The sequence below is a fragment of the Pleurodeles waltl genome, chromosome 7 (genome assembly GCF_031143425.1).
Source record: "Pleurodeles waltl isolate 20211129_DDA chromosome 7, aPleWal1.hap1.20221129, whole genome shotgun sequence".
In the NCBI taxonomy this organism is placed as follows: Eukaryota; Metazoa; Chordata; class Amphibia; order Caudata; family Salamandridae; genus Pleurodeles; species Pleurodeles waltl.
The window spans coordinates 79,056,218-79,062,217 of record NC_090446.1 but is presented as its reverse complement, the minus strand read 5'-3'; positions in this window follow the sequence as shown (position 1 = coordinate 79,062,217).

The following is a 6,000-nucleotide window of genomic DNA, read 5'->3' as shown; positions in this document are numbered from 1 at the left end:
GCTAGGAGCTCTTAAATCTGCCCCCAACTCTCCAATGCCCTAGTGTAGCAAGACTTTGGATAAAGGCTGAATGACCTATACTGCCATGTGCCTACCCTATGGTGGTGGGAATGTGGAGGAGGGTTGATAATGGCAAAATATTAGACACTAGCACATATCTCCTCTACAGTACGGTAGGAGGGCTGTGGTGTAAATAAGCTTCTTATACTTGCACACATGTACCCTAAGGTAGCAGGCATGTGGGAAGATAGTAGAAGTAGGTGTTTCTGGATGTTTCTTATTGAATGTATCTTACGTGTTATAATGTTCATTAGTTTACTGGAATGATACATTGCTAGCTCACAAATATTAAGTCATATCTCACGACTGAATGTGTGTAGCTTTTCTGTATAAAACCCTATAAAAGATAATTGGGCATATTTGCCAGCCCCTACGGCCTCCTTGCACCACCGTAAAGTCATTTTTTTACGCTAAGGTGGCGTCAAGGAGGCATTGTGCCACTTTGTAACCCCTTGCTCCATATTACGCCTGTGTCAGGCATAATGTATGCAAGTGGGGCTTTTGCACGTTAGGAGGCCCAGAAAAATGGTGCAGTGAAATTTATGAGATTTCACAGTGCCATTTTTGTTTTAATTTTTAACCCCTCCCTAAGGCAGACGTTAAAGGGACGCTCTTGTTGTTACCAATGGGCCTCCTGATGCATTGCTGGACTAGCGCCATTATTTTGATGCTAGGCGACCAATGCGCCACAGTAGCATCAAAAATGTGGATGCTATTGTGCAAACGTGCGCCATGGTGCGCCGTTTCTGTAAATACGGTGCACCATGGTGACGATAGGGAGGGGAGCAAGAAAAGTGACACATCATAGCTGATGCACCACTTTCTTCTAAATTCACCCCAATGTTTTTAGGACATGTGCCAGACTTTCTTTGCCTTTCATACTGTGCAGACTGTACGACTCTACTTTAGTGTGTCATTGATTTATACTTAGTTGTGATTATTGATTAGCTTAGGAGGATACTTTATTTTGATCCTCTCACACTATTTGATTTTGATTTTCTATTGAAACTTTGATTGCTATTAATTAATTAACCAGTTCTTGTCTTCTGTAATGATCGAAGCTTTGGATAAACCTAAATGGTTTAGCTTGATACTCTGTATCATGAGGGTTTATTTGTTTGGATCCGACATAAAGCCTGATTTAGATTTTGGTGGAGGAGTTACTCCTTCACAACGGTGATGGATATCCTGTCCGCAGAAATATAAATTCCATTATTTCCTATGGGATTTATATTTCAGTGGACGTGATATCCGTCACCGTTGTGGCACAGTAACCCGCCCACAAAAATGTAGATCAGGCCTTTAGTCTTTTGAAGATTCAGATAGTCTCGATCCTTTGTATGAGCCCTCCTAATTATTTTGATTAGAGCGTCAACACCAGCTTTCACCTAAGACCCATGCCCCAGGCCCCTATTCCTCTCCCAGCAACATGTAAATCCAACCATGGCCAGGCTCAGAGTAAAGCGACAATGTCAATGAGGCCTTCTTACCCTCTAGTGTCCCCCAAAATGAACATCCCTTCAAAAGACAATGTAATTATGTACATCAGATGCAATAATGTTAAACATCACATTATACCTAGGGTGGAGTTCTACTTAACAATACATCCCCACTCCAAGTGGGCTTTGGGTACAATGGCAGTGTCTACTTCCCAGATAAAAGCAGGTCAGGAGTAAAGAGGGGCTCACTGTGGTCACTTAGGTGTACGAGTATGACACTCTGGCCAGCCTTTAGGAAAGTGAACTCCGAATGAAGTCCCCACATCCCCACTCATCTTTGGTGGCAATATGAGCAAAAATGCATCGATGGTGGGCCTGTGCAAACCTCCTTAATTTCTCTCCGTACTCCTGCCCCTTCTCAGGGCGTGGCAATGTACACTCACCCATCAGATCACCTTATGCCAGCCCATTGATTTAGGGGCAGGAGTGGGGGGTCATGGTATTTTTATTTTTCAGGGGCGAGGGTGGGGGGTCGGGGTTGAACAGTAAAGTTGTGGTCCTATTTCTCAGCTCCTTCCTCCACCTCGCCTCTGCAGACCTCCACTACCCTTCGTCTCAGTGGCCACATGGAATGGGGCGTGTTCATCACTTTCTATTACCGGTCCTCATGTACGATGCCTCTTTGAGGGTTCTGGTGTTCTGCAGCAGCTTGGCCCATTGCTATGGGCGAGTCAGTGGTCCAGCAGTTTCCAAATCAACATCAATGTGAAGTTATGGAAAAACAGAGAGCTTTACAACTTCACAGAATGAGGTGTTCTCGTGAAAACCAAGACTGCGCTTCTGCAATTCATTCCTTTATTTGTCCATGGAGCATGGCCAGACACCACCACATCCCCAAACAGCCAAGCCCATCCTCTCTTCAGAAGAGGTTCTACACCTTCTCTTGCTCTCCAACTACAATAGCATAGACCATGAAGATGAGTGCCAGAGTGGCATACCTGGTTTTCTCCATAGCCCCTGCTTTTCTGGAAAAGATATGTGAAGGGAGATTTCATCCCTGGTCCACAGTCCTTGCTATGTCAGACAGATGTTTGAAAATAATATCCAGCCTTTGGCCACAGTTTGTGCTGCCTGGGACTGATGTGTAAAAGAAATATTGTGGTTTGGTCCACATACTATTGAGAACAGGTGAGTTAAAGGAGCACCATGCTCTGATCAGACAGACCGCATCACTGAAGCAGTTCAGGAAGGACCTCAAGACCTGGCTCTTGACTGAGCAGCACAAACAGCGCCTTGAGACCCTATGGGGGATTACCCGAACTCTACAATTCTCTGATTGATTGATTGATTCATAGTCGATGCTGTCTGTACAGATGTGTGACAGAGAGCATCTATACCTGGCCAATAGTCGACACTATCTAGGGCAGATGTGAACTAGTACTTTATAAACCTTAAAAAAATAGCGAATGATGTTTACCCTGGCAGCGTTCTTTCAGCTAGTGAGCTATTTGGGCGTTGTGGCATCTGCTCCCCTGGCAGAGGACCGCCTGCCATATTTAGAGACCACCACCGGGTCAGCATGGATCTCTGTGCCTTCAGCAGAGCTGCCCCTGGAGAACCTCCAGTGAAGTCACTGAGCAGTTGCCGAGTGGGTGGCTTGTTTGGTGCTCTCAGGTGGAAGAGGAACATACTCCCAAAGCTGCAGTTTGTATCTTGAAAATGACAAACAGAATGGCCCGCAGGTGCTGACATTGCCTCCCCATGTGTAGGAGCCATTGTGCCTTTTTCCCCCACCCTTCGACCAGTATGCTCGGCACGGCAGTCTGGGCCAGTGAAATCAAGTCATAACAGCCCTAGGCACGAGGTCACGGTGGCTGGCACGTTGACATGATAGCCTTTTGGCAGAAAGCTGTCAGATAAAAAGTTTCTGCTGGTGCTGTACCTATTTACCGATTGGAATGATATTTGCTAATTAACATGCACTTTTTGCAATTGAAACGATAATGCTGTGATGCACGGAGCTAAGTTTTAAGGCACGGGCCGGACCAAGCCCAACTAGGCCTCGACTCCATTTTGTTTCTTGGAGCAGCCATTGACCTGGATGTACAGCAGTGCTCCAGGTGTGCCAATCTCTAGATAAAGCCTTTACCTCACTCCCTACAGGCTCTGTCACTTGTCACTGATGAAAATAAATTGTGAAGGAGACTGACCAGCAGAGGCGAGAGAAAGAGAGGAAGACAGACGCAGGCGAAGAAGGGACCTCGTGGAAAGAGTAATGGAGAAGTGGGGAGAAAGAGACAGGGGAATGGTTGAGGGTGTGTGTGTATGTGTGAGAGAGAGAATATGCATAAAGTAAAGAGGACTAGAAAGTGGGAGAGACTGTGAGAGAAAGAGAGAGAGATAGAAAAGAGTGTGAGAAAGAAGAGAGATCGTGTTTGGATATGAGACAGCACGAGACGTAAAAGAGAGCGAGTGTGGGAATGGCTGAAAGAGTCATCACAAGAGAAAAGAGAGCGAGAGAGTATGTGATTGAGAGACAGCCCGAGATGGGAGAGAGCGGGCTGGTGAGAGAGGTAGAGTACACACGTGTAGAAAAGGAAAGCAGCTGATTGTGTACTTAAGAGACAGCACGAGGGACAGACGCACAAAAAGAGAGAAAACTAAATTGAAATAGACAGAAAACTGTTAGTGCAGGAGAAGGAACATGGACGCAGCGAAAAAGATGAGAGAGAGAGAAGGAAATAGGGAGAGAGAGGAGGCGGAGGGTGAGAGAGGGGGTATTACCTCACCAGCTCCCAGCGTGTCTTTTTCAGCGTGAATTGCAGTGCTTAATTTGTGCTTGTTGTTTCCGGAGCTGAGCACCGGCACTTATTTTTGCGGGTCGGGGCATTATTCTTCTGCCTCGCTCATTCGCTCCGAGCTCTTGTAGCAAAAGACACATATCGGAAAGACGGAGGAAGAGAAAAGAGAAAATACGTCACAACATTAGAAAGCAGAAAGCTGCGAGAGAGAGCTTGAGGGGCAGGGTGTGTCTGTAAATAGATGACAGAGGCCCGAGATGTCTTCAGGCTTATTCTGCCTCGGTATCCCGAGTTCGCACATTTAATTGCAGCAGCCACGTGTTTCAGAGGAGAGCTTTGAGCACCGGCACATTTTTATTTACAAATTAAGCACTGGTGAATTGTCTTATTTAATGTGTATTTCAGCCTGAGGTTTGATATGTATTCTACTATGTTCCTAATAGACTGCAAAACAGTCTCAATGACGTGCTGGCTCCTTTCAAAGCAATTAAAAAAAAACATGACTAAATGGAGAAGAAAAACGAACGAGAGAGGCCACATGCTGGGGTGAAAGAGAAAAGAAGAGGGGAGCAGAGCGCAAAAGTAAGGGAGGGCATGGTACGAGAGAGAGGGAGAGAGAAACAAGAGCGTTGGAGAGTGTCCTTGCTAGACTCACAAAGTCACAGTGACCCCTCCCCCCACAGCAGGGGGTAATGCCGTGCTCAGCTGACAGACGGACAGACGCGGCCCAGGCTGTCCCGCCCGGAAACCCTGGGCCAGTACCAGGCACCTAACTCTGCCAATGGAGGTGCCGCGTGGAATGAAAGAAGAGACAGAAGAACAAACGGGACCAGGAAGGTAGAGAGAGCAGGGGAAGAGAGAAGGAGAGGGAGGCAGAAAGGAGAGAAAGAAAAAAAAGGTAGGGTGAGAGGTGGGAGGGGATAGAGCCAGAGCAGGACACGGGGTTGCACCAGTCTAAAGGCACACATCACCTTTTCATAACACCTGCGCGTGCAGGGGACGTGCTCGGTGCTGGCCCTCTGATGTCACTGACACCTCCCAGCGCACCACCCCATCCTGCTGGTACATATGAGAGCAGGGGGCAGAGCAAACCGAGGGAAGCAGGAGAAGAAGTGGGAGTGAGAGACCATCAGCAACAGCCAATGCCCACCTGAAATCCACCTAGAACCCAACCAATACTAACTATTACTAAACTGAGAACAACGACGAACCGAGCAGGAAAAACAATACAAAACAGGTCTATCTGACCCTCAACTGAGATCAACCAAGACACAGGGTCAAGTCAACAGTCAAGTAAGAACAAGAAAAACTAGACCAGGAACATCTAAGAGACTACTGAGTCCAGCCAAAACTCAACGGTGATCAAGTAAGAGAGAGGCAATCAAACAGTCAAATGGGAGCAATCAGGGCTATATCAGGAAAATACAAGACACAACAGGGACCAGGCAAGAGTCAACTGTGATCAACCAACAGTGTACTTCAGACTGAACCAGGAAAATCCAATACACACCAGGACTAGGCAATATTCAACTGGGATCAACCAAGATGCAATCAAGGCGAGCTAGCACACAACTGGCAACAGCCAACTAAACCCCAACCATAAAAACACAGTACGCAAACAAAACTAACCAACCATCCGCTGGCATCAACCAAGACTGAACCAGGTCAAGTCAACAAAGAGCAGCCAACACCAAATTGGC